Raw genomic sequence first — 25,826 nt, 5'->3', positions numbered from 1 at the left:
CAAAAACCCATAAAGAGCTGAAGGCAAAGGAACCGTGGACTCTATTTTAGAACTGGTCAGCCAGCAAGAGCATAATGAGCACAAAGGGAGAGATCATCACATGAAAGAATTACGTTGTTTGCTGTTTTTTTGTGTATTTTTCTTTTAAGCTCTAGCTGCTTGGCAACTCTCCTAGATCACAGCTTTGGGAAAGAAATGTATCTCCCTGATGAAAAATGAGCTAACAGAGATCCCATTGATGGCCTGTTCACCAGCTCTGTACAAATCCTTGGGTTTCGCCCTACACAAGAAACTCAACCAAATTGATTTCCTGAACAGAGAAAAAAGAGGAGGAAGTTGGGGAAAGTAAGCCAGGTATGTTTGCTCAGATGTAAAAGATACCACAGTACAAGCAGAATAACATTTCATCCTGACCACACGAAGCATGGTGTTTAAAATGCATAATTGAGCATTCTTCTTTGCTACTTGCTCGCTACAGTGGGTTATAAATAAACTCTTAGCATGCCATGTGTTTCTATATTGGAAAAAGCAAGCGACTGTATCATCAGTTAACTAAAGAAAAGGTCATGACAGAAATAATATTTTTGAAAAATAACTTTGCTTTCTAACTATAATCTCTGCCTCCATTAGATTTTGTTTTCTTTCCTTCCCATTTCAGCATGATTTACTCCACTTACTTTATTCTTGGTAATGTACTCAGAGTAATATTAGATCAGTTTAATTTTTTTTTTCAGTTTGTTCTCAAAATAACAAGAATATCTTTTTCTTACATTAAACACATGCCAAAAAAAGTTTTTTGTTCAGAGTTTATCAATCCAGTTTTAATAACAAAGCATTTCACATGCAGGTTCTTTAACCAACGGCATATCGTCTTAGGATGGTTCTGCTCCAGCCAGCTAATGTGCACCAAGAACATACTGGAAGTCAGGCCCTGTCCTAGGTGCTAGGGGTACAAGATGAACGAGCTATGGCCTCAAGGATTTTATAGTTTAATGAAGCTACCTGAATCAGTGTTTTATTATCTGTGTGAAGATAATAGAGAAGTGATGTGAATGATCAAAAACAATCCAGTGCCTCATCCAAAAATAATGGAAATCATTAAAGGACACTGTCACACAGGGTCACTCATGCTACTCCATTACCTCTGTGAGCCAGGAAGATGGTAGAAGGAAGCACATCAGACCACAGAGTGGAGAAAACTCAAGACAAAGTCAATTATCTGCTGCTAGATATTCAAGGACGGGGTATATTTAACCTCCCAAATAAAGTACACATTCTTAGTATTTGGAACCGTGATAAAACTCTCAGGATAATTCTGCTTTGTTTGTTTTTAATTACCCATCTGCTAAGATTTCCAATTTGCTTATTTTTGCATTTTTCCCCTCCAGGGATTAAAAATGGATTTTCTTAGTTCTTTGTGTTTTTTTAAATAACAATGAGTATGATTTAAAATGTTTATGGGAATAATTACATAAATGCAATGAAAATGGGCCTAAAAAGAAATCTGATACTTTCTGATCTTCCTGATGTCAACTGAAATTCTTTAGAACCTACATTAGGTATGGAGCAAGTGCTGAAGGCTGGGCCCTAAAATGGGTGAATGTTGCTAGCTTTTAAAGCTGAGTGACGAGTACATGTGAGTTCCTTATACTGTTGTTTTTCCTTTTAAGAATGTATATAAAATCCCGTGACAAAAAAAAAAAAATTTTAAGTGGGTTTTAGGCAAACAGATCAGTTATTGAACAAGTTACTTAATTCCACTAAGCCTGAATTTTTGTTCAGAGTATATCAATCTTTACACAGAGACAATACCATTCCCTCTAAAATATACACCATTAGTTCTAAGAGGATAAAGAGATTAAGAGAAATTGTGGGTGACATTACTGTCCCTGCATTTCCATGAAGCACAACCCAAGATATCAACTCCAACAGTGAGTGGGCTCATCTCTGAATATAAAGGGCATGCCATATATTACCTGCACACTTATTTTGCAGCCTCTTGGCCTAATGAAATCAGGATAAGGAAAAAACCCCATAAATAAGAGTGACTATGAGGCAAGAAAACCACAGGGAATAATATGTAATCCAAATTTGTTAGAATAGATAAATTTACACTGAACAAAAGACTGAAGAATTTGCAGATTTCTTAAGCAAAGAAATTTCAACTAGTTGAGTAAAGAGATCATAAAATAACACTGGATCCACAAACTTTGGTTGAGCCTTGCTGAATAAATGCTGTCATCGATATTACAAGGAAAATTGGTTTATAGAACTTGAAAAGGGAAAAATTATGAAATGTAAGGCAGATTCAAGGAACAATGAGAAATCTGTTAAATTATTTCATGTTCTGTTCTCAAGATAACCAAAAGGCAAAAGATTCTTTGAAGAATACAGAAAGTCTCCTGCATTACTTTACTCCTCCTTTCTATTATCTTAGAAATTAATACCACCTCCTCATATCAGATGAGGAGGAGGACAACCTGAAGAAATACACAGTCTTTAGCACTCATCAAATGCTAAATGTTCTAAATATATTTCTGAATTTTGTTGAGCAGTGAGAGGAAAGAGCCATCTATTTTCCATTTCACAAAGTGTTTGACAAACAATGCTGAATCCATCAAAAAGCATTTAAGGGATTAGACAGAAGGCAATGTAATTGGCTTGCTAGCAAACTGAAATCTTGTTAGTTTTAAAGAGTGAGCAAAATTCAATTCCACAAATGCTTATGGAACCCCACTATTTTCTGGGCACCATTCTGGATCTCAGAGATTCAAAGAGGTATATGCAGACAGAACTCTCAGTCTAGTAGATACTGCCACTGATGGGACATTGCTAGAACACAACGTGTGGAGGGGAAGGCATAATTAAAATTAAGGCTGGAAAGCTAGCAGAAGGTCTTGCATGTCATGGACAAAACCCATTAGGGATATGACCAGTCTTCAGGTTAAAAAGATCACTGTAGCATCAGTGTGGAAGAACCCAGAAGGTGGGCATGAGAGGCAAGAACACCAACGAAACGGAGAAAGCTGTTAACCTATAGCAGCAATCCAAGTGACCAGTAATGAAGGTTTAAGCTTATGCCAGGTCATTGAGAATTGAAAGAAAGGAGAGCTCTGTGCTATCCCTAGTCAGGAAAGTGAGTAGGACCAGTAAGCTAACAGAACATGTCCTCAAGTAATGAGACCAATTTCCCTGGTCATGTCACATAAATTCATTAGCACTAAGAATCACATTTAGATCCAACCAAAGGAGTAATTATTCCCACTAGCTCTTTAGCACACACTAAGACCTCGACAAATATCTGCGGAACAAATCAATGAATTCTCCAAAACTAAATCAGTTATCATCTGTGAATTATTAGCACTGGGCTACTCTCAGTCAATCAGCAAATACTTGGGCTTATATGCAAAGAACTATGGGACATGAGGGACACACCAAAAAAGTGCAAGAGAAGGGTCTTTTCTTGAATTCAAAATGCTTGCCTCTAGTTGGAGAGAAAATAAGAGTCTACAACTTTGAACAATAATTCAGCTTTGAATAAAGCAGGTACTCAATTTTGAATCAGCAAGTCCTTTACTCTCCCTGGGAGCCTGGAATAAGCAACTCAGAGCCCTAAACAAAGATACACAGGGGAGAAACTCAACCCTACCCCCATGTGTTCCATTACCTTAAGCCAGTCAGTCTCCTTCCTGCACCCCAATCTTCCCCGTGAACGGGGGAGGGGGAAAGTGCCTTGAGTAGTACCCTGCTTCTCCAGAAACCATGCAAAGGATAGCACTCCAAACACATATGAATTCACCAAGAAAGATACCGATTCAAATTTATAAACAGATTTCAACCTTTCTTAATGGCAACACCAACATTCATTTTTCTAAAACGTAACATAATAGTACAATAAATTATAGTGTGGCATGACACACAGAATAGAACAATGCAAATATTGACTTAGCTTCTGAGCTATCACTTAGACTCAGTCCTGTTCAGAACAGCAGTTAACTAAGTATAATTCCTTCCATCTACGGACTTAGATATTATTGCAAAGGAAAGCAAAGGCACTACCTTAAAAATTAATATATCCTCCCAACAAAGAATAAGAATTCTTGAAAGTTCTGGTCAGCTGTTAGGCCCTAGCACTCTGCTGCTTATAACAGAAAAATAAGAAACATGAAGGTTTTAGAAATCCCTCACTCTAGGGATCCAAGGAAAGTATCTCTCTATCAGCGACTCTTCAGGTCCCCAAATGCTCCCTATTGAACAGAGTTGTAACTGAATGCTTTTTCTTTTTAGTCTGCATTACACCTAGAGGAATGTATATTTTTAAGAAAATGTCTTATTCTTCCATACGTAGCTAGGTAATAGCACATTTTGAAAAACTGTGATATTTATCTTTTATATTCAGGACAAGCCCATGATCTTCATCTTTCATTAGCCTTACCCTGAGTACACAGAAAATTAAATTCCCTACCAAAATAACAAGTTTCACTACCCTGAAGCACATTATTTTTCTCAAATAACATTTACTGCAGAAAGCGTGGCTGATGATTTTTCACCAAATTTTTAAATGACTAGCTAAAAGAACAAAAATGAAGGTCCTCTGAGAGTAAGAATTTTCTCTGTTCTCTTCACTGTTGTATCCCAGTGACTGAGGATCCTGACTGGCATAGAGTAGGTGCTCAACACATGTTTTTGGATGAGGTATGCTATTTCAGTGTGGGGAAATGGGAGCTCTTCATCCATAATAAAACTTTAGTGTGAGAGAAGTGTTAAAAAAAGGTTCCACAAAAGTTTGCCTGGCTTTAATCAACATACATTTTATCTTTGAAATCCCAAATAATTATAGTATGATTCAATGTTTGTGAGCATTGTGTTTCTTTAGTTAGAAAAAATTGACTAATCATAAAACCAAGTACTTCATTTGTGGTAGTGAAAAATTTCAGAGCACTACATACTTTAGATGGTCTGAAGCATGCCTTTCTCCTACATCCCTTAGAAAGCCCTGAAAAACCAAACTCAAGACAATATAAAATACAAAAGGAAATAAAGATGCTCTAAGCAGTGGGTGTCCCCAAGATAAACAATGTTTAAAGGGCTTCAGCAAGAAATCCAATGGTCATATGCAAACATCCTTTCTGCATTCACAGCATAAATCACTTCTCCAGTGGGCTCAGTTTCAGGGTCCTAGTTAATCATTTGGCTGCAGTAAACACTGAAAGCAATCAATCTCACAGGCTTTGGAATTTGTATAAAGACTTGCTGCCCTTACAAACTAGTTCCTCCAGTCTGGATACTTATAAATTTTCCTTTAGTAGCTAAAAGTTAACTGAAGTGATATATCTGATCTTCAACCAACAGGCTGCCCTTTGGTCCAGTAAAATCAAAACAGGCACTTTTTAAAAGGACAAAGAGAAGATGTTTCTTCTTCAAAATTATACACAAAGTAGAAACCCTTCATGGTGTCTAAATACTATTAAAAGACAAAGAAAGATAAAATCATAACATTTTAAATAAAATTAAGTGCTTATCTAGTCTACTTGTTTTTCTGTCGGTGTTCTGTAAGATGCTGGGCCGTGGGATTTGGTGGAGGGAAGATCAACCAGATCCAACCCCATACCCAGAAGTTCCACTTTTTTTTTCTTTTATTTACTGGGAATTGTAAAAGAGGTTTCATTTGAAAAATAGATTCCCCTTCTAAAAGGAGTTTGAAAACTACTTATCTTGTCCGAAGTTTAGTACTCTTGCTTGAAGGCAGGCAAAGACTGCCATTTCAATTTCCTGTGGGAGTCCGTGGGCTCTTCCCAAGATGGGCTTTATAAGCTCCAAGACTTTCCTCCTGTCTGGGAAAACACGCGAAGCTACTAGAATAGACCCCTGAGCTAACTTGGCTTGAAAAGAGAGCGAGCAGCATTACTGATCTTGAAAATTCTGACAGCACAGTACCTTGATTTTCTGCTTCATTATGTCCAATCTAAGGATTCGCCACTGATGTACCCAACTTCCCACTCACTTTTCCATGGTCCACTGCCCCTTGGAGCCACCACTGCAGGTTTGACTTTGGGAAACACCACTTTTGGGAAACATGCCACGCCTCATACACCAAGAAGTGAAAAGGGAAGAGCAAGATGGTGATGGTTAATGATGCTCCCAAGCTGCCACCAGCTGGCTTTCTTGGGGCTGGAAAATTGAGCCTCCTCAAGCCTTAAGTACGAGATTAACTGAATGCTTATCCTGAGATACGCTTTCTGAGAAAGAGAGGAGAAAGAATATGAGAAAAACAATAAATAATGGAACATCCTTAACGTGGAGAACTACCTAGTCATTTAAAAGAATGAGCTCGGGCGCGTGGGTGGCTCAGTCAGTCAAGCATCTGCCTTCAGCTCAGGTCATGATCCCAGGGTCCTGAGATCGAGTCCGGCGTCAGGCTCCCTGCTCGGCGGGGAGTCTGCTTCTCCCTCTGCCCCTCCCCCTGATTGTACTCTCTCTCTCTGTCTCAAAAATAAATAAATAAAATCTTTAAAAAATAATAAAAGAATGAGCTCACCACACTGGCGATACAAAAAAACTCCAAAATATATTAAGTGAAAAGGTAAGGAAGAGAATTATATGTGTACTATACTCCCATTCAAGAAGAACATATACATATATGGGCGTGTTCACATGGAAAATGTCTAAAAAGAGACCCAAGAATGAACAGATGGTGTTTCCTGTGAAGACTGACACTGGAGGGGGTCTACAGTGCATTGCATAACCTTTTTGTTCTGTCTGAATTTTTTACTACGAGTATGTATTGGACTCATAATAATTTTTTAATATACCCAAAGGATATAGCAGATTGAGAAAACCTAAATCCTCAGGAACAAAATTTAAGGAGAAGGAAGCAGTAACACAAACCCAAAACCAGATATGTAAGCCAACTGCATTTTGCTGCCAAGGATGCTAAGGCCCTTAGATCAATTAACCAAAACATGGCACTTACTATGGGCTTTCCCTCCACAGGCACTGCCCCAACTCTACCATGTCCAGGATCATGCTGTTCCCAGTCACTGCCTCCTCTGAGGATTGAGAGGGAAGCCAAAAGACAAAAGGGCAATAGAATTCCAAATCTAGAGCTTTTTTCAGCATGCAAAGGGAAAGCAATATTGAAATGGCTCTCCCCAAAGAAAGAGTGTGAATTACATCCTTTGTCTGAGAATTTTAAAAGAAGATGATTTCTCCAGCCCATATTTAAAGCTAAAGCTCAGAAGCTATTATTCCCAGGAGAGTCAGGCTCCTGCTCCTACCAACCATGAAAATGCTTCATTTTCATTTGATGAAACGCAAGTCACGTGGATTTTGCTGGTGCGTGTGTTCCTCTAGGAACTTCCAGAAACACTGTGTATTCTTGGTCACTATAATTTGCCACAATAAACACTAGTGAGAAAAGAAGGATGGATCTTGTTAAAGATGACACCAAAAGAGGTTGAGTCTCAGGTCAAGTTACTGAGCATCAGTGACTGTGGTTCACAAATAAGCAGTGACGATCACTAGGATTCTTAACACAGGAGAACCTGGTGATTCAGATACATTTTGAGAAAAATAATTAAGAACACAAATACATAATTAATAGCTATGTAGCATATGAAAATTGGAGTGTTAATTTAGACACTCAAGAATGCTCACAAAATCTCAATTCACTGATGAACTTAATTTTTTTTTTACTTTTCTTACATAATTTCAACAAACTTGTTTAGAAAACCCTTTGGGATTCCATCTTTTCTATTTTAAGCCAAGACTGACTAGAAAGCATTTAAAGAGTTCTGTTATAACATTACATTGAGTTATTTTATTATATAGTGTTGTTTTAGCTGAAATTTAAGCAGAGACCTGGCTGTTTTCTTAGACTTCGCTAGTTAATAGCTCTGTAATCTTGGACAAGGAACAGCCTTTCTCGAGCTTAATTTCTTCATCAATAAAATTAAAATTTTAATCAGGTGGTCTCTAAGCTACTTTTTACCTCCAAAAGTCTATGATTCCATGAGTCTCCATTAGCAGATTACTCCCCAGTGAAAAGGGAAGTCATTTCTTTATCTTCTGAAGAAAACCAAAAATCTCAAATAACTCAATTTCTAGAAGCTATTTACATGTTTTGTAGAAGAGAAGGTCTTGGGATTTAGAGTGAAGTAATGACATTTTCACATACTATGCTACACAAGGTAGCTTTTAGTTTTTAATTATTTTGAAGGTTGCCTCCAGATTAGACTAGCTCTACAGAACAAGTCCAGAAAATTCTCACAATGAACAATTAGATTTAAGTTTTCAGGAAAGCAGTACAACAGACCAGGTTACCAAAGAGTGTGGCAGGCAAATGCTCAGATGCTCAGCACACCTTGAACACAGTCATACCAGGCAATCTAGTGCCTCAGGATCCCTAACATCTTAAAAATAAAACTCACAGAAAACACTTATATGGGCCAAGAGGCTCACATTATCCTGTTTAACACAATCCTCATAGCAACTGTATAAAATAGACATCATATTCCAATTTTACACATAAGGAAGCTGAAGCTGAGAGACAGTATGTTATCAAACATTGCAGAGCTACAAAGTGGCAGAACTAGAACACAAGCTCAAGATCTTTGTCAAGTTCTCCACTCTCCTTGAAAGTTTGTACTCGCCTTTAATTGACTTCTTCCTGAGAACCTGGTCTAAGGCTTTTTACATGTGGTACCACATTTAAACTAACATGTCGGAAGTGGTATTATTCTCCCCACTTTATAGATGGAGAAACTGAGACCCAGAGGGAATATAACTCTCCCCCCATCCCCTGCCCCTGAAATAATGGCAAAGCTGGAATGAGAGCCAAGTCTAACTAATTTAAAATCTATGTGATTTACCATTATAGAGGAGGGCCTCCCTGTCAGGAACTCTGCCAGCCTGGAGGGGGAGGAGGAGTGGATAACTGTTCATTCACTATATGTGCAAAAGTACTTTGTCAATTCATAATACATTTCTTTATTTAAAATGGGGGCCAGGAGGGCCTGGGTGGATCAGTTGGTTAAGCATCTGCCTTTGGCTCAGGTCATGATCCCAGGGTCCTGGGATCCAGGGTCTTGGGATGGAGTCCTGCAACGGGCTCCTTGCTCAGCGGGGAGCCTGCTTCTCCCTCTCCTTCTGCAGCTCCCCCTGCTTGTGTTCTCTTGCACTCTCTCTCTGTCAGATAAGTAAATAAATATAATCTTTATAAAAAAATAAAACTAAAATAAAATGGGGGCCGGATTTTTACAAGGCTATAAACTTTTCAAGCTCATAAAGATCCTACCTTGTTTACCTTTTCATCCAAAGGACCCAAAACAATACCACATTATAGTAGTCAATTAATCTGTGCTGAGAAACTTAATTCGGGATGAAAACAGGCCTGTACCACCTTCAGCCTTAAGTCACAATCTACTACAAAAAAAAGTTACCTTATTAAAAGAAAGAAATGAGTAAGCGAGTGACTAAATAAATGAAATATTTCGTGAGACCCAAATTTTAATTGGTGTTTGAACAGAAATTTATTTGAAGGACAGAATAAAGCACAATGGAAATACTTTCATTTTCCTCTCCATTTATTTCAAAAGAAACCTAGATCCCCATTTGATTAAGCAGATGATGAAATCAATTCTTGATAAAAGGTGAAAAATGACTCTGGAAATTCATTTTGTAATAAATACTTGTTTTATTGAACCAAAGTTCACCAATGTCTTTTTGGCAAATGTATCTTACTCTCCAGATGACCCACCTATGACCACACATCACCAGAGACGCTAGGGGCAAAACTGAAGCCCTGACTCAGTCCTGGTTTTATTCTCTACGAGAAATCTGTGGCACAAGGCTCAGCAGCACTGCCTCAACATAACCACACTCTCTCCTTTCTCCCTCCCCTTCCTTCCTTTTCTTCTTTTATTATTTTGCCCCCTTGTGTCTTAAATACTTTAGAAAAGGGACCTGCAGAAATAAAAATCATTGTGCTAAGTCTTTCAGTGAAACACAGCAGATGAAACAGTGTTTATACTTTTTACTAAAGCCCCCCTAAAATAAGAGATAAAAGCATACAAATGCTTATCAAAGAGAAGAGGCAGTAACAGCAGATGATAGAGATCACAATTTTTAAAAGATAGAAAGCAGAGAGGCAAACAGTGACCAACATTTCAGGTTTCTCAGCTTTGAAGTGCCTTTAAGGCGTGGTCAATGTTGCAGATCCCTGAAAAGGCTGAAAATGAGAGCTATCAGATAGATACCTCTAACCAGCCTCTTCCTCACCAACCCTGCTAGAAGGTTGAAGATTTACTTTGTGAAGAGGCTGAACCAGAAATACTCTGAACCAGGGACCACCAAGCACAGCCCAGTGAAACATCTTACTGAACAGGGAGAGATAAGTGACAGTCTATACACTCAGTGGGGACACCACCAGCCCCCATCGCCATTTGTCTCCCAGAAATGCTGGCTTCCAGACTCCCTTTGCAGAAAGATCCAAAACCAAATGACAGAGAATGGGGGGGGGGGGGGATAAAGAGGGGCAGGAAGGATGAGAGGAGAGAACACAGTTGTGTATTCTGAAGGAGGGACCAGAGAAAACAGAGGGGAGAAGGAAGTCATCAGTGTAATAATTTAAGATTATTTTCCAGAATTGAAGGTCATGAGATCCTGTATTGAAAGCATGTACTATATCCTTAGCACAATGGATAAAAATATATGTATATAGTTTACAAGTATAGTATAGCATCATAAAATTTCAGAACACCAGAGATACAGAGAAGATCCTAAAACATTCCAGAAGGGGGTAAAAACAAACAAATGATTGGGAATCACGATGGCTGACATCTTCCCAATAACACTGGAAAATAGAAGACAATGAAACAACACCTTAGAAATACTGAGGGAACTCACTTACAACCTAGAATTCTATAACTGACCTTATTAATTGAGAGTAAAGATAGGATCAAGACGTTTCAGATACACAAAGTCTAAAAAAATTTATCTCCACTGCACCTTTTCTCAGAAGGCAGCTGGAAAGTTTGGCTCCGTATTAGTAAGGTCTAAACCAAAATCCATGATCGATATTTACATGGTCATTAATAAAGTCAGCACCATAAACTAATTTGACAAAAAACTGTAATATACCTATACTGGGGTCATAAATCCTGAAATAGTTATAGATATAGTTACAGTTTAAGTAAAAACTTCAAAAAATAAAAATAAAAAGCAATCCCCCCCCAAAAAAAACCTTAAAAAAAAAGCACTTCATAATTGTTGAGCTCATGAACGCTTGCTGACTTCCAAAACAGCCCTGCATGCAACCATGGTATGACTTCCGGGCTTCTAATAACTCCATGAGGTTCCGTAAGCCTCCCTTCACCCCACTGCACTCACCTTTATCTATGTAAACATAATAAAAAAATAAAATTAATAATAACATTAACAATTGAAGTACAGAATAAAAAACAACCAGGCTTTCACTTCTCTTGGCTTGAATACGGCTCCTGGCCCCCAAACAGCTCTTAGAAACTAACTGTGCAAATCACTGAACAAGAACACCCTTACTCCCATCACTGCCCCTTCCTTGAGCCCTCTACACAGAATAAGGCATTTTTCAAAATTCTCTCGTTTCAATGCCCTCTACTGTCATCCTTTGGGAAACTCTGACAGCATTTTCAGGATAAGATAATTAGGTGAAGTTTATATTAAAAGATTATGCCTAATGCTAGAGACAGTGTTGGACATGGATGCTCTCACACACTGTTGATGTTGATAAGATTGTAACTTGGCACAATCTTTCTGGAAGGCACTTGAACAATAAATACTGGAAACCTTAAAAATGGATTTTTTTCCTCTCAGCAATTTTACTGCCAGGTATTTAACCAAAGGAAATAATCAGTGATTTGCACGAAGATTTAGTTAAAAGAATGTTTATCTACAGCACTGTTCATAATAGCAGAAATACTGCAAACAACCTAAATATCTAAATACAGGTAACTGGCACACTTCAGTAAATTAGGTCGTGTGATTATTAAAGTTATTCACTAAAAAAATATTTAATGACATGGAAAAACAGTCATTACACATATATTAAGTGAAAAAAATTATAGAACAGAATACACACTGATCCCATTTTTGTAAATATATGAGAATCTATGAGGAAGAAATGAGCTTCAAAGAATATACAACAAAAGCAATTATTATTTGGGATTTAACATTTTCCAGTAAATCTTCTTTTTGCATATTTATACTTTGTTCAACAAACATATATCACTTTATAATGAAAAAAAAGTAATTTCCTGTTAAAGCTGACAGAGCAAAGATATATATAAAGGCTACAAAAGTACCAGTATTTTTTTAAAAAATTATATGTGTATTAATTATTTAAAAGAAGAAGAAGAAGGAGGAGGGAAAAGAAAAGATGATGGTTAAGCAGCAATGTTGATTTTGGAATATATTTTTTGGCTGAAATTATAATTCTTCAAAGTCAGAGAATACAATCTCATAAGAAGTTTATCAATTTTTCTTGTCTTTCCAAAAACACATTATGACACTGTTTGTTCTTTTTATTGTGTACTTGTTTCTATTCATTAATATCTTTTCCTATAATCGTTATTTTCTTCTTCAGATTTCATTTATTATTCTTTTCTCCAATTTCTTGAGATTTTTCAGCCTGTTTTTAAATGTTTCTTTTTTTAAAAGATTTTTATTTATTTATTTATTTGAGGGGGGGGAAGAGAGAGAGAGAGAGAGCATGACTGGGGGGAGTGGCCGAAGAAGAGGGAGAAGCAGATTCCCCCGCTGAGCAGGGAGCCTGATGCAGGTCTCCTTCCCAGGACCCTGGGATCAAGACTGGAGCAGAAGGCAAACACTTAACCAACTGAGCCGCAAAGGCACTCCTAAAATTTTATTTTTATAAAATAAAAAAAAATTTTTTTGTCTTTTTAAGTAATCTCTGCACCCAATGTGGGACTCAAACTTACAACCTGAGATCATGAGTTCATGTTCCACTGACTGAGTCAGCCAGGTGCACCTTATTTTTATGTATATCTTTAAAGTTATAAATTTCTCTCTATTTAATGTTTTAGCTATAATATATAGTATTTCTATCATATCATTCTGGTCAAAATAGTTTCTAATTTCTCTTGTGATTTCTTCTTTGACCTATTATTTTGAAAAATATTGATTTTTTTTTCCCCAAAATATTTGTGAATTTACAAAGTAGCTTTTGTCATTGATTTCTCATTGATTTCTCAGTGCTCCAAGGTGTACTCTCTAGATGTTAATTTTTTGAAAATTAAGACTTTGCTTTATACTTGGCATATGTTCATTTTTGGCAAATGTACAATGTGCACTGGAAAGAAATACATATTTTGCAAGAGTGTACATTGTTCTACATATAATATATCATTAGGGCAGGTTGATTTGATTTGTTCAAATATTCTACATTTCTGATTTTTCTGTCCACTTATCTATCAGTTACTGGAAAAGATATGTTAAATTTTCCCATTGTAATTGTTGGTTTGTCTATTTCGCAGTTCTGTCAATTCTTGCTTTACATATTTTGAAGCCATGTTTTTAGGTATATATACATTTAAAAGAAGTACATATTCCTGGTGGATTGATCCTTTTATCATTGAAATGCCATTCTTAGTCATTCTTCTTGCCTTAAGATATCATAAGCTAGGGGCACCTGAGTGGCTCAGTCAACTGCGCATCTGACTCTTGATTTCAGTTCAGGTCATTATCTCAGGTTTGTGAGATGGAGCCCTGCTCGTGCTCTGCACTCAGCAGGGAGTCAGCTTCTCTTCCTCTCCCTCTGCCCCTCCCCTTGCTCTCTCTGTCTCTCGCTCTAAAATGAATGAATAAATAAATAAGGAATTTTTTTAAAAGATATCATAAGATACATGGCTTTCTTTTTTTTAGTGTTTGAATGGTATTTCATTTTCCAAACTTTTACTTTCAATGTTTCTGAATCTTTATATTGAAGCGGTGTTTCTTGTAAGCAACTTATAGTTAGGTTTTGTTTGTTTGTTTTTCCAGCCTGATAATTTATCTTTTGATGGAAAGTTTTAATATTTTATATTTAATGGAATTACAGATATATTTATGTTTAAATTTTCCACCTTATTATTTGCTTTATATTTGTTCCTTTTTCTCTTCTTGCCTTGTTTTGGATTTATCAAGAATTTTTATTATTCTGTTTCCCCCTTTATTTGCCTGTTAGTTATGTATTCCTTAACTATTCTTTTAGCTGATACTACAACTCATGTTGTAACCACAACACACATTCTTGACTTTTTAGCTGATACTCTTTTAGCTGATACTACAACTCACGCTGTAACCACAACATGCATTCTTGACTTACTAAGTCTACCCGAAATTAGTATTTTTTACTACTTCCTAGATCATACAAGGACTTTAGAACACCTTTTCTCCATTTAGCCACTCCCAAACCAAGCACTGTTTGTTGTATATTTTAATTTTATATTTATTTTAAAATTATTATTTTATTATTTTTGAGTAGTTAATAATCATATAGATTTAAATTTAGATTCACTCACATATCACCCTTTTTGTTGCTCTTCATTCCTTCCTGTATCTCTGAGCTTCCCTGTGAGCTTCCTACTGCCTATGAACACCTTTTAGGATTTCATTTAATGTAGATCTGCTAACAATAAATTCTCTCAGCTTTTATTTGTCTGCAAATTATGTCCGAAAAACATTTTTGCTAGGTATAGAATTCTATAATGACAATTGTTTTCCTTCACAACTTTAAAGATACCTTTCCATTGTTTCCTGGTTTTCATTGTTCCTTTTGAAAAATCATCTTAGTAACTTGTTTCTCCTTTCAAAGTAATATGTCTTTATTTTCTAGCTGGTTTTATGATCTCTTTTCTTGGTTCTCAGCATTTATATTAACATTTCTTCCTGTCCTTTATTCAGTGTAGGGTTCAAGGTGATTATTTGTTCTCTCTCACTAGTTATTTTTTAAATGTTGCTTTCCCATTGCATCTCTCTTCTCCTTCTGGTACACCAATTACACTAATGCTGAACATTTTCACCAGATCTCATTTGTCTCTTACACTGTTTTCTGTATTTTCCTTTCTTTTTGGTCTCTGTGCTTGAGACTGAATAATTTCTTCTACCTTATTATTCAGTTCACAAAGTACTTCACTTCAACTGAGTCAAATCTACTGTTAAAGCCATTCACTAAGTTCTTAATTTCAGTTGCTGTATTTTTTTAATTATATTTTTTTATTTGGTTCATTTTCTTGGTTTCTAGTTATCTACTGAAATTCTCAGCCTTTCTTTTATTTATTTTTTTAACTATTTTTTAAGTAATCTCTACACCAGTGTGGGGCTCAAACTCATGACCTTAAGATCAAGAGTCACATGCTCTTCCCACTGACCCAGCTAGGCACCCCTCAGACTTACCTTTTAATTCCTTGAACATATTAATCATAGTTGTTATGAAGACTCTCTGATAATCTGATAATTTCATTATCTGAGACCCTAGTGGGTCTTTTTCTGTTATATTTTTTTAAATTATTTTTTAAGTTTCATCTTGTCTTGGTATATGACAGGCTATTTCTACTTGAGTACAGAACATTTTATACAAAAAAGGGGTAGAGATCATTGGAGACTCCAGAGATGTTATCTTCTTCTGGAGAGGAATAATTTTACTTCTGGCAAGCAGATAGTCTAAAGGCATCAGTAATTCCAAACCATTTTAATCCAATTAGGGATTTCTTTTATTTCCTGCTCACTCTTACTCCTAGGGTGCAGCCCTTCAAATTCTCAAAAGAAAGTCTGGGGTATTTACCATCACCATTCTCAGGTAGGCCCTAGTCCCATTTTGATCCTCCATTAGCCCCACTGTTGTATTAAAAGCTGTGCCAGACTTCTTAGCCTCTCAACCACTGCTTTTGGACACTTCCTCTCTGAGATCTTGGTCCTATAATTTCTTACTATATTTTTGTTGTTGTTGTTAAACTTTTTTTTTATTATGTTATGTTAATCACCATACATTACATCATTAGTTTTTGATGTAGTGTTCCATGATTCATTGCGTATAACACCCAGTGCTCCACGCAGAACGTGCCCTCTTTAATACCCATCACCAGGCTAACATATCTTCCCACCCCTCTCCCCTCTAGAACCCTCAGTTTGTTTCTCAGAGTCCATAGTCTCTCATGGTTCGTCTTACTATCTTTTTTTTTTTTTTAAGATTTTATTTATTTGACAGAGAAAGAGACAGCGAGAGAGGGAACACAAGCAGGGGGAGTGGGAGAGGGAGAAGCAGGCTTCCCACTGAGCAGGGAGCCCGATGCAGGGCTCAATCCCAGGACCCTGGGATCACGACCTGAGCCGAAGGCAGATGCTTAACAACTGAGCCACCCAGGCGCCCTTCGTCTTACTATCTTAACAGCCCTCTTATGCCTTTCAATAGAAGGTTTTTCATATTTTGTCCATATTTTCTAGTTGTTTTTAGTGAGAGAGTTGGTTTGAGATAACAGAGTTCACCATGGCTAAAAGGGAATTCCCCTAACAAATTTTTAAAATGAAATCCCAAATAAGTTTTTTTACCCCCATAACCTACTTCAATTCAGGCCTGGACCATGCTCAGTTAAAACAAGGCTAAAAAGGACAGTTTGTATACCCTAGAGGTAATAAGTCAAATATCAACTTCCATGAGGGTAGAATTTCTTCCAGAAAAACAACAAGAATCTCCCAGCCCATCATGGCCCATCATCCAACATTTTATCTGTGACGCTGACTTGTGACCTTTCCAAAAGCCATATCCTCTCTTAAAAGAAAAAAAAAATTAAACATCCCTTTATTTCCTCGCTAATAATTTAGGTCATTGCAAAATTTGAGAACTGGAGATGACTTTAAAGATCTTCTAGCTCAACACTATCATTTTACAAATTTGGAAACTGAGGCTCAAAGAAATGAAATAATTTGCTCATGGCCATACAAGTTGCTGGAAGAGCTAGGAGGCTAATCCAGTTTACACTGAGGGCATTTGTATTAGATATACAAAAGGAAAGCACAACTTCAAAAAATAAGTATATTAAATAATAAAGAAAATGGAAAACAGCTAATCACAATCTCTGGCCCTAATATGGGTCCTTACACACAAACAAAGGAAAAACAAAAACAACTAGAAATTTCAACATGATTAAATAGCTATGGTTATTAAGGAACATTTAATTAATTTGACAGATGTGGAAATGTTATTTTGCCATATTTATTAAAGAGTCACTACCATTTACACATACATATTAAATTTTTATATAAAAATTGTAAGGTATTTGAAGTGTGCATCATGGTGACTTGATATACATATGCGTTATGAAAGGACTCCTCCCATCTAGCTAATTAACATATGCATCACCTCATAAATTTTTCTTTTTTTTTTGGTGAGAACATTTCATTTTTAATCTTAGTAAATTTCAATTATACAATACAGTGTTATCAACTATAATCTGTTTTTTTATTTATTTTTTTTTTTTAGATTTTTATTTATTTTTGACAGAGAGAGAGTACAAGCAGGGGGAACAGCAGAAGGAAAGGGGGAAGCAGACTCCCCACTGAACAGGGAGCCCGATGCGGGGCTCGATCCCAGGACCCCAGAACCATGATCTGAGCCAAAGGCAAATGCTTAACCGTCTGAGCCACCCAGGCGCCCTGTTTTTTTAAAAGATGAAAATTATTTTATTTATGCTAATGCAGCATTCTTAATACTCTATAACCCAGGCTCTCCCCCACTAACAGAGTATCACACCGTGGAATGTTGGCTCATGTCTCCTGAAAATTGCTTTTTTTATACCTAAATATAGCTAAAAAGTCATGACTTGTGGGGAGGGAATCCCAAATATAAAATAGGAGAAAAACTTTGGAAAATGATTTTTATCACATACCCCAACAAGTTTTCTCTGTCCAGTCAATAGTCCGCTAAGTGTTCATTTTTGGTCATGCCTTAAATTCCTTTATTCCTCTGTATCCTTGCTATGACACCCCAAGTCCCTGTTCTTCAGCTGTTGGGTCCAATACCTGCCTGCCTCCCTGCCTATCTGAGGCAGGCACTGTGCTAACCTCCTCTCCAGTGACTGCTTGCAGAAGGCAGCATATTAGTTTGGCAGCTGAGGTGGAAGGGATGACTCACCTCCAAAGAACACTTTATCACTTTCCCAAACTAGGCAAGTCCATGAGACCCAAGTTGTGAACTCTCAGTGAGCCCGGTCATTCTAATGTAATTATAGAGATATGCAGACCTGCCTGTCAGTGTGTGCACATGCATGTGTGAACACACGCACAAGATGGTGGCTTATAAATCCCAGGAATAGAGAGATCCTCAGTATCCAGTCAGTGTTTACTTATTTAAGATTAAGGAAGATCAAGCTTTATTTTTTTAATTATTAGCTATAGTTCAATGGCAACTTAAACATTATCAGCTAACATTTATCAAATGCTTACTCTGATATAAGGCAAGCACTGTGCTAAGTTCATGATCTCACGATATTGCATGCACATTCATTTGCACATATTTATCTCATTTCATTCTCAGGACAACCATAAGAGATCGGTACGAAAAATATCCCACCATCTTATAGTAAGAGAAACTGAGGCTCAAAGAGATTAAAGCGATTAAGTCATTTGTTCAAAAACACACAGTGGAATGTGACAAGGAACTATTACATAATAGTTGTGATCTTTTTATCAAGGCTGAAAAACCAATCTGATTTTGAAACAGGCAACAAGAGCACACAGTTAAAAGAAATTGCATAACCCTTTGGGTATAGTCTTCTACACACATCCTGGATGAACGTCTGGGCTTATCTGTAATACTGCTGATCCTTGGGTTACTTTTCCCTAATCTTCTGACCATATCCTCACTAGATACTGGCATAGAGCCCTCCAGAAACAAAACAACTCAGTTCTTGTCCTTGGAGCCAAATTGCTCCCTATGATCATCCTTACTTTTCATAGCTAAGCTCCACATGTGCACAAAATAAAAATACAGATCACAGTAGTGTTTACTAGAAGTGATGATCACTACTGCTACTCAAATTGAGAGCAGCTGCAGGGCTAAGTGACAGGCTGTTTGACACCAGAGCCTCCAATGAAACCGGAAGTGAGGCTCTGCACAGACAAAAGACTGGAGGCAGAACCGCCCCTCAGCCTGAGACCAACTACAGAAGGGCAGGCAAGTACCTGATGGGGGAGTCCAGGATTGGAAGCTCCCACCTTAGATTAAACCAGTGCATAATAAGTGCCCATGGCCACTAACAATAACCGGACTTACTGGCCACTTACTACTACCAAAAAGACTATTGATCCGGCCTTCCCTATGTGGCACTAGACTAAGCATGTATACAATTACCTATATTAATTCTTAAAACAACCTGGTGAGCTTCATCTTATTACCACCATTTCACAGATAAGACTCTGGAAGCAGAAAGTCTTAGTAATGTGCCCAAGATGACATGGAAACCAGATTAGAACGCAGTTCAACTTAATTCCATAGCACATGCTATTAACCACTACTCACACTGCCACACACACACACCTCAAATGCAGATGCTAAAGTTCATCCTTCCTTCAGAGAATGAGTGAAAAGATACCTGCCAATGCCAAAATGATACACACCAGATGTGGGGTACTTTCCCTTTAGGGCTTAATCCAGCCTCCCCAGACAGTACTGACAGTTTCCTTTGTCAGTCATCTCCAATTCTAAGAGAGGATAAGGAGTCACTCATAAATGAATAATCTTGGGGCCCCTACGTGGCTCAGTCGGTTAAGTGTCTGACTCTCGATTTGGCTCAGGTAATGATCTCAGGGTCATGGATCGAGCCCCACCTTGGGCTCCACGTTCAGTGTGGAGTCTGCTTGAGATTCTCTTTCTCTCCTTCTCTCTTTGCCCCTCCCCCACATGCTTGCATGCTCCCTTTTTCTGTCTTTCTCTCCCTTTCTCAAATAAGTAAATAAATTTATAGAAAAAAAATAAGTGAACAATCTTAAGTAGATGAGAATGTCATATCTTCGGAGTAAAAGCATAATGAACATAATTGACATGTTAATTACAAAAAATTAAAAATCTATAATCTTCAAGAAAAGCTAAACAATCAAACATTCTCTCTTCCATTCTTTATGGTTGAGAGAAATATATATATATATTTGTATGCAGACAGAAATACACAGATACACACATATAATTAAAGAAGGTATTTTACTTAGAATTTAATAAGTTAGAACTACTGGTCCAAATAATCCTCTAAAACCAACAGTACCTATAAAGGGCCTTTGGACATTTTACTGTGGTCATGGAAGGGGGTACATTAGACTCTGTTGTAGGCTTCACATCTTTTCTTTAGCTGAGAAAAAAAAAAATGAACCAAAAGACTATAAAAGCCATTTAAGTAATAGTCCAGCCCAGGAAACTCATTGCCAAGTGGATGACATGAAAGAGGCTTCTTAGGATTTTGAGAAATGACATTAAGTCTAGTCCCTTAGCTTTACTTGCTGGGAAAGGAATTTTTCTTCCAGATGGTGCAGTGCCAGTGGCCTCAAGCCTTGTGTGTGCTGGTGCCCCCTCCTCCTGTGAGGCATTCTACTGGATACTAGCTTCTCGTGAAGTATCATTCACCCCCAGTATTCCAGCACCTACCACTGTTCTGGCACACAGTAAATATGCAAAAAAAAAAAAACAAAAAAAAACCCACAAAAACAGTTCTCAAATGAAGAATTAAACAAATGGGGTGGGAAGCTGCTACAGATTGAATGTTTGTGTACCCCCCAAATTCGTATGTTGAAACCTAATCCCCAGTGTAATGGCATTTGGAGATGGGGGTCTTGGGGGGTGATTAGGTCATGAGGGTGGCACCCACAAGAATGCGATTAGTGCCCTTATAAAAGAGGCTCCAGAGAGCAACCTGGTTCCTTCTACCATGCTGAGGTTATAGCGAATGAGAAGATGTTCATCTATGAACTAGGAAGCAAATCTTACCAGATACCGAATCTGCTGGGGCTTTGATCTTGGACTTGCCAGTCTCTAGAACTATGAGAAATAAATTTCTGTTGTTTATAAGCCACACATCTACAGTATTCTGTTATAGCTGCCCCAATGGATTAAGAGAGAAGCCCAGATTTGGAAGAGCTGGTTAGTGACATCATCCTCCTTGCCGCCCCCCCCCCCCCCACCATTTCAACAAAACAGGAAGTCCTGTGGGGATTCTGACCGTGGCACACAGACAAGGGCAGGACATCAGTGTGGTACATCAAGACTCGGGTCCCCCTGAACTACTACTCCAGCTCAAAGGTTTGCTTGACATGCATCAGCTAGCTGTTTGGCCTTCGACAAGTCACATGTCTTTGAGCTTCTTCCTCATCTAAGAACTGAAGAGATTGAGCTGGGTGGCAGCTAAAGATCCCTCCAACTCTTAACTGCTATAATCCTACCTCCCATAAGGGATCAGTCTGATCAATCTGATCAGTCCCAGCCCAATGTCTCCCTCGGATTCCTCCAGTTCTTAGTTAAAAAAACATAGTCGTTGAGCCTCATTATTCATGGATTCCCTACTTGGGAATTCACCTACTGGCTACAATTAATTTGTAACCTCCAAATCAATACTTACACACCTTCATGGTCATTCATGGACATGCACAGACTGGTAAAAAATTTGAGCCACCTGGGGCGCCTGGGTGGCTCAGTCGGTTAGGCGACTGCCTTCGGCTCAGGTCATGATCCTGGAGTCCCGGGATTGAGTCCCGCATCGGGCTCCCTGCTCAGCGGGGAGTCTGCTTCTCCCTCGGACCCTCCCCCCTCTCATGCTCTCTCTCTCTCTCTCATTCTCTCTCTCAAATAAATAAATAAAATCTTAAAAAAAAAAATTTGAGCCACCTGAAATGCACAATCCCAGCTGAGGTCAAAGGTAACTATCTACCTTCTTGTTTTAGCTCCCATACTGTAAAAAAAGTGTCCTTTTTGCAGTCTTTTTAATATTATGTTTTTTTCACATTTTTCTGCTTTTTTCTTTGTTGGCGATTCTGCTATTTAAAACATACTCCAAGTGTAGTGCTGAAGTGCTGTCTAGTGTTCCTAAACTCAAGAAGATTGTGATGTGCTTTACAGAGAATATACATATGTTGCATAAGCCTTGTTAACACATGAGTTATAGTGCTGTTGGCCATGAGTTCAATGTTAATGATTCAACAATATATATTAAAAAGGTGTTTTTAAACAGAAACACACATAAACCAAGGTCATATACTGATCAATTGATAAAAATGTTGTGATCAACTTGAATTTAAATTAAAAAAAAATGTTGTGATCAAAGGCTCACAGGAGCCCTACCTTATATTTCCTCTAGGAACAGTGGTTCAATATTTGCTAATTCAGTATTTGTGGTGACTTTATAGGATATAACTATTGCAAATAATGAGAATTGACTGTATACCCTCAGTCCAGACTCCACATACAGTTGTATAGAAATATAAATGGCATCCTTTAGAGTTGTGCAGTATACAACCTGCCCAACCATATGGATATGCCCTTGAGATATGATCCATTTAAAATGGACACTACTGAGAAAACAAAAATGGAAACTTCTTAACATACCCAAAATAAAAAACTCTTCTAGGACCTTTAGTCTGTGCTCATGATAAAATTACTGCACAAGACCTGGGCTCCTGACATAGGTATACCCATCTGGAACATGGTATCTCCTGGAATGTCTTTCCCCATCCATTTTATCCTTACATAGGTATTCAGAATTTTGCAAGAAACAGCCCAAATGTTTCTAAGCTTCCTCAGATCAGTTTGTAACTGTCATTAATAATTACAGATGGTGCCCTCATGAGAAAGTTTTCCACAAATCCACTGCAGAAACACAGGGCAGTAACAATAAATAATTTATGAATGTACCTGAAACTCCTACTAAGAAAATATACTGAGAGATTTTTTTGAAAGAAGAGGGAACACAAGAGCAGGAAAAAGGGAAAATGAAAAGAGAAAAAAACAGAAAGAAATGGAAAGAGGCAAAAACAAGAGAAAAATTGACTATAATAGTAAGAGTTTTGGAAATAAATGCCACTTGAGAAAGGCATCAGCAAAGTGGATCAAAATTTGTTTCTATTTGCAAGTGAAGGGAGGAACTTTTGGTTTTTGTTTATCTTTTAAAATATGGTTTGTTACTATAGGTCTCAAATATATAGTCAGCTCAATCACATCACTTATGGTAGAACAATTTTATGTCATTAAATACGGCCAGCATGCAACTGTCCTTTCAGGCTATCAAAAGTAGTATTAAAAAAAGGAACATTTTCCTTAAACTCTGGACTTAGGCATGAGGGCCCAAATCCCACCCATACCACTTAGGTAAATGGCTTTCAGTAAGTGGTTTAGCTTTCCAACTTCAGATTCTTTATTTATAAAGTAGGGATAGTAACAGCACCTACCGCAGACAACTGTTTTGAAAATTAAATAAAATAATGCATATAAGGCACCTATTACCATGTCTAGGACATGAAAACTGTCATTTATTAATATGCTATCATAATTGATAAGTCACATATAGATCTAGGTCACACAGGGGCTTTAAACCGGTAGGTAAGTGCACAGCATTGATTCAAGCTCACAGAAACACCTCTGGAGTTTTCTGTCATGAAGGAGCAATTCTGGCAGGAGAAAAAAGAGAGAGCAGCAACTTTCTTTGAGTTTCTCGGGCTTTCCACTTTTCTTCTCTCATTGCCAAGTAATGGGTCAATGACTTCCAAGAGACCAAAACTAATCCTACAAGTAAAAATGATGTGATTACAGCCCACCACTTGGAAACCACAGCGATATCCTTCGACGTGAGAAGGAGGGACAAGTGACAGGAAAATAAGCTGGAGAAAATGGGTCACAGATGAAGGAAAAAAATCTCTAGGGCCAGAGTCTCTACATGGGCATCTAAGAGGAGGAGAAATAAAGATTTCTGAGGTCCAAAGAAAGGATGCTACTCCTTTGTATGCATCCAGCAGCTCTTAAGAACTCAGAACATGTATCACGACACATGCCTACCATAAAGGTAAAAATAGTCTTGTTAGTTATGTTCTAAAGGAACTTGTCAAAGAGCCCTCACTGCATGAATACCTATAATGGAAGTCTGACTTTGAAATAACTACTTCTGAGGAAAATCGTAAAATACGCCATTAAAAAAGAAAGAAAAAACTCTCAATAGTAGCATCAGCATGTCAGAGAACACCATGCCCTCCCAGAGGCACAGTACAGGAATTCTCCAGGTCAGATATCGAAAATGCACATGGAAGATGAACAAAGCTAAAAAAAAAAGAAAAAAGAAGCCAACACGAAGCTAAAGACATACTGTATTTCTGTTGTCATCACTGATCAAGTGAGTCATTTAATTTTTCTTTCTTTCTCCATTCAGAACATAATGGAATCATGGGCTTTGAAAAGCTCTTTTGGATCACCTAATCCTACTATCTAACACAACTGTGAATCCTCAGTCTACACCTATGGCTTCAGTAAAGGGGAGAGAGTTGAGAAGGATAGATGGGTTGTCTACAACCCATAAAACTGCGGGGGCGGGGGAAGGATTCCCAGGTCCACGTCTATTCGTAACTCCCTCCATCTTGGGTCCTACCAGGATCTTGGTCATCTGACACCTCCTCTGTTCTCAGTCTATCAGCCTGTCACTGGCATCTTTCCAACCCCACGGTGGACCCCATAGAATGTTACTTCAATGAGATTTCTGCCAATCTTATCTTCTTCATCCATGTATCTTGTCATAGAACTCCCCACAAGCCACTAACTCTGGATCAAACCTCCAAATCTGAGGTCTCTAGCTGGACCTTTGACCAGGTCACTTATCCTTTTATTTGTCCTTGGTTTGCTTCTTCTGTCTAAGTCCAACCCACAAGCTGGAACAGTGAGGGCTACCTGTTCAAAGGCAAGAAAGAAGAGAAGGCTTTGAGGGCTGGGTCCTGCCACAGATCCCTTACCCAGAAATCCGTTTGCAGAACTGCTGAGCTATGGAAAGACAAGAGGCACAGTTAGGAGTTAGAGCTAAAGTTAAAGGGGCAGAACAACTGATTAGGTGTCGAGCTGGAGAGGGTTAGATTGACTTACAAATGGAGCAGCGGCTGGGAAGTCAGAAATCGAGGAGCTAGAGAGAACAAAGTGAGGTGTCAGGCCAGCAGACAGCTAGCTCCAAATCTAAACCTGTAAACATGTAACCATCTGACCGAACTATTCCTTCTCTGCAGGCCCACAGCATCTGCCCTGGCTTAGCCAATCCAAATCAGAAACTCCCCTCCCACTCTGGCTCTGCCCAACTTCAACCACTCTCTCTACAGACCCTTCGTCATCACATGCAAACCACCCCAATCACATCAAACCACTCTCCCATCCACCCCCCGCAAATTTCCTGCCTTAATCGACTGCCATTTGTTCTTTTCAACTTCTCAGTGGAAGAGACATTCCTTCTTCTGTCCCAGGCAACTCTCTCTTCATCTCTCCTCTACCTATCCCCTTCTATCTCCTGAATTACCTAAATTAATCTGAAATGGTTCTGCTCTTCTGCACCTCCAGACACTCCTATTCCTCTAGTTGTCTCCTTGCCTTAATCCAAAAAGGAGCTTACAGTTCTGCAGTATTGTAACTGAGATGGCCACTGGTGCATTCACTCCACAAACACTAGCCATGCACCTACCAGGAGTTCTGCATCGCGGCACTGACAGCTCTGAATACCAGATTCAGAATGGTGGCCATGCATTGCTTCTATTGCCAGAGACACTTTGTTTTCTTTTAAGAAAGGGCACCAAAC

General features: G+C 38.1%; 1 protein-coding gene across 1 annotated transcript in view; it reads right to left on the bottom strand.

The window, feature by feature from the left end:
* The window catches only part of FRAS1 (Fraser extracellular matrix complex subunit 1), a 403,423-nt gene that overhangs the window by 327,733 nt on the left and 49,864 nt on the right, over window positions 1-25,826 (bottom strand).

Source organism: Zalophus californianus, chromosome 2, assembly GCF_009762305.2.
Source record: "Zalophus californianus isolate mZalCal1 chromosome 2, mZalCal1.pri.v2, whole genome shotgun sequence".
Taxonomy (NCBI): Eukaryota; Metazoa; Chordata; class Mammalia; order Carnivora; family Otariidae; genus Zalophus; species Zalophus californianus.
Note: the sequence above shows the minus strand (reverse complement) of the source record. Positions and strands in the feature narration are given on the sequence as shown.